Here is a 4343-nt window from a genome sequence, read left to right on the forward strand (position 1 = left end):
GGTGAGGTATCAGTTTGGATTTTTCACGAATGAAGTTCAGTCCTTGCTAACCTCTCTCAGCAGCAACCGAACACGTCAATGGGAGGAGTCGACACCTAATTCAGAGGTATTTCTACATTTGTTGATGGATGGGTTGGACGGAAAGGCAAAGAGATTCGTGCTTAGGAGCGGGTCGGGTTTGGGACCTCGGGGCATCTTCTACATCTAACTCTCAGACTCCAAGTGGGACGTCTTTCAGACTGCAACATTTGGAGATGGAGTTATTAGCCTTACCAACGAGAAAAAGAATCTCGGGAAGAAGCATCGTACCAACGAGGGAAGGATTTTGGGTGCTACATTGCTGGCTAGCCCCATGCAATGGCAGCCTTTGGCACTCGCCTTCCTGATCCTCCGAGCCACCTTCATCCGTCGTCCCACCAACAACCCTAGGAGTAGTTAGTTTAGGATTATTTGCATACATTTGTACAAATATTTTAGTTTTAATAATTAAATACATTTTTTTTTAAATATTGCAATTTCTTTTGAAATTAATATATTTTATTTTATTTATTTAAATTAAATGTAATAAATTACGAATTTAAAAAGAATAAAAACTTGTGGCCGACGAAAGTAGGTATTTTGTATTATTTTATTTATTTCTTTAAATTAATTACCCAAAGACACTTTCGTCGAGCAAAATATTTTTAAATAATTTATTTCCAAAAATCCGATGAAATAATGACGTCAGGATGGTTTGTTTCATCAGGTCAAGTTGGTCAATACACTTTACTCAACGAAATACTTTTGTTGGGCAAACCATATTTGCATGACGAATTCTAGAATTTCATCGGGCAAATATTTGAGTGACGGCATTTGTCCAAGTAAAATTACCCGACGAATTTCTTCGAGCAAAAAGTTAAGCGACGAAACCTTATGTAATAAGTTTTGTGAAAGTAGCAAGTAGTCCAATGCTTACCAAAACCAGTCCAAACATGAGGCCTACTGCAGGCACTAGGATTCGGAATTTGAACCTCGCCGGCCAAACTCAGCGTTCCCCGTGTCACCACCACTAAACGTGGTGGCTAGTTTATTTGATCTCATGAGAAGATATAAAATTTGACTGATCTAAAATATTAGGTATATGGGCTTGGTTTCATACAGAGTGATTGAGTTATTAATGCAGTCAAAATTTGTAACTTGCGCGTAACATCGCGTCAGTAAAAAAAGGTCTTTAGCATGCACATGAGGGCATGCATATATAGGCTAGTACGAATTAAAAAAAAAACTCCCTCTTGGATTTGGTTTTTGCACCGAAAAATGCCTAAAGAAAAGAAATATAAGAAACAAGAAATAAATGTAAACGGAGGCAGGGCGGCCGCAGTCTTTGACGAAGAACAAAAAGGAAGAACTGCTTTAGCATCACGAGAGTCTGGCTACAAAGCGTTGTTGACACATTGGGAATCTCCTCTCCAAAAACATAACCCTTCCCGCTCAAAGCATTGTTGACGCATTTACGCATTCACGCATAACAAAAGTGATTCAGCTGAAAGGAAAATATATTGTTAAGCAGTAAGGAGACAGCAGCAAAACAATTGGATGGGTTCAAGAAAACAAATAGACACGTGAACTATGACAACTCACATATGAATTTTGGAAGAACCAACCATCAAAAGCACGCCGTCTTAAGTCAAAAGAGTACACGTGGGTTGGCATCCCAAAACCGGAACGATCATAACTCGGTTTACCAATCGGCTTGTTGCTATCTCTTATCCTGTAAATCATATATAAGGGTAAAGCATATGCCACAATGAACTGGAAAATAAATTACCAATAACATCTCAGCTGAATCAGCGTCCTCCCAAAACATCCATGTATTTTACAAATTCATATTTAATGACAAGCTAGTTAACTCTAAAATGTATCGAGATGGCAGCACTGCAATAGCGAAAGTATCAAATCAAGTGACTTGCAACTTTCCACGTTACTAAATCATAAACATTGAACTTATTAGGTGTTGAGTAAGTTCATATGAAGGAACTTATGGGCAACATCTATCCTTTAATTCTTCAATCAGTTAAACTTCAACAAGTGTTTTGTGTATTACTATAGAAACGATGGGCAATTCAATTAACGAAATGCAAAGGCTCTGTAAAGTTCTACAGTTCAGCGAACAGACAAACGCAGTCACATGCAATACTGATAAGTTGAACTCACATTTAAACAAAGAAAATCTGTTACCACTTAATTTTTATGCAAAACAAATCCATAGCATAAGTAACAAAACATAATCGAATAAACTTTCAGTTGCAGTATCTGTGGAGATTGGCAGTTAAACATAAGATATAAGTTTGACAAATGCAATATATTAATCGCATTTACCTACAAAAACATCAGCTTCCATAAATAAAATAGGGAATATAAAAACAATAGAAGAGAAGTGTATCTTTAAGTGTAATTTATTTACCTTTCCACTTCTTCTCCTTATGCAACATCGTAGAGTGAAACAAAGGATGGACTGTAAGCAATTGCATGAAAAAATTCCTGGGTGTGATGCCGTTGTTTTGTTCTTCCACGTATGCTATTAGGATTTCTCGATTACTCAAAAACATAATTGGCATGTACCCGAAAGATTTTGGGGTCAAGTTATCAATGACAAGAATTTTAGTCCAAGACTGCTGGACCCCATATTCCTTCATAACCCACAACTCTAAGTTGGTAGACGGTTTATCCTGCACACATAGAAGGAGACAACCTTCTAACTGTCCCAAGTGTAAATACTTTGAATACCACTTCTGCATTTCTTCCAACAGCCCAGGTGAGAGTGTAGGTGGGGGTAGCAATCGAAATTGTTCTCTTTCAAAATTGAAAGAATGTATAGAAAACTCTGACAAGTCATACGGAGCCCAATGTTGAGCTCCGTGCAGAAAACCTTCAAATGGTAACTCAATTGCTGCGTCTCTATATCTCTTAAGTATAGTTTGAGGAACACTTCCAATGCTTCTCCAAACTCCAGTGCCAAGGGTGTATATCTCAGCCTCACGCTCACCATAGAATTCGTTGTTAGATAAGGTTGTTTGCAACACCTTGTAATCATTGGTCCCAATGCTGTAACCAAGTGCAATAAACCCGCACCGATGCCTGCCATTACTATTATGTGGAATTGTGATGCACTCACCCAACACAGGGTTGCACACATACAGGCAATCAGTCTCCGGCCCATACAAACAAAGTAAACCGTTACATGAGTTTATCAACTCGAACCGAAAATTGGGCAGGCTATTATTAGGAGTTAAAGTCGTTTTCTCGACCCCAAAATCAGAACCAGCACCTTCTACTATCTGGGCAAAATCAAGTTTTCTCGCTATCCAATCATTATCAAGGTGCCATTCCTTCATCAAGATCCCAATGGGTGATCTCGGAAGATGGAGACGAGCAAATTGAGGGTCAGAAATTATAGAAAGCCACTCTTTGCAAACGCACTTGCAGTTCAAGACGGTCTTGACGCAGACTATCCTTGAGAGAATGTCCACCACCAAACCCTTGGGAAGATATTGAAATTTGATGCCCATCACTGCTCTGTTTGTATTTTGTTTCCTAGGATTCTGATTAGGGTTTCCTTGATTTCCTCTCAGCATTGTGACTTTCAAGTTCCACAGAGAGAGGAAATAACCAGATCAAGGATTCAAAATCGAAGGGGCTTTCCCTGCTGCACAATGTGAAGTACACAATAAGAATACACAATGATCGGTTTCTTAGTCTTTTGGTTTAGGGTTTATATCTCAAATCACACTTCATCTCGTATATCCCATCCAAAATTTCAAGCAAATTCGGAACTAAAATTCCGAACAAACTTTGAATTAAATTGTAACAACGTCTAAACTGTGGAATTTTCATATAATCGTTCCGTAGATAAACAATTAAAATAGATAAGCAAAGGAATTTTACATATCAGAAAGACGATAATTAGGGACTGGTCACCAGCGATTTCGATATGGCTTCGATCTTGGGTGTGGTAGCTTTGTGCTTCTCGAGAGAGACAGTGAAGAGAGTATAAGGACGTACAGAAACACGCAGGTACCGCGGTGGTGAGTCGGGGAAGCAGCCAGGTTTTGGCTCAGGGATGGGAGGAGGAGGGCTTCAGTTTAGTCTTGAGCGATCACGCCCTTGAATGACTTCTGGAACTATTTATAGGCTTGCAGGAGTTTGTTTTTCTTCCAATTAATAACACCCCTCAGCTTTTATCGTGTTTTCACAAAATTTCCCACGTTTGAAATATTATAACACTAACATCCTTAAGGTTCTGATTTTCTTTCACAAAATCCCCTCATGTTTGAACATAACACTAGCCCCCCTTGGAAGTTCTT

The 4343-nt window shown here is 38.8% G+C and overlaps 1 pseudogene; it reads right to left on the reverse strand.

The window, feature by feature from the left end:
- Positions 1-1145: 1145 nt before the first annotated feature.
- On the reverse strand, positions 1146-4137 carry LOC126616028 (F-box/kelch-repeat protein At3g23880-like; annotated as a pseudogene).
- Positions 4138-4343: the final 206 nt, after the last annotated feature.

Source organism: Malus sylvestris, chromosome 3 (assembly GCF_916048215.2).
Source record: "Malus sylvestris chromosome 3, drMalSylv7.2, whole genome shotgun sequence".
NCBI classification, from domain to species: Eukaryota; Viridiplantae; Streptophyta; class Magnoliopsida; order Rosales; family Rosaceae; genus Malus; species Malus sylvestris.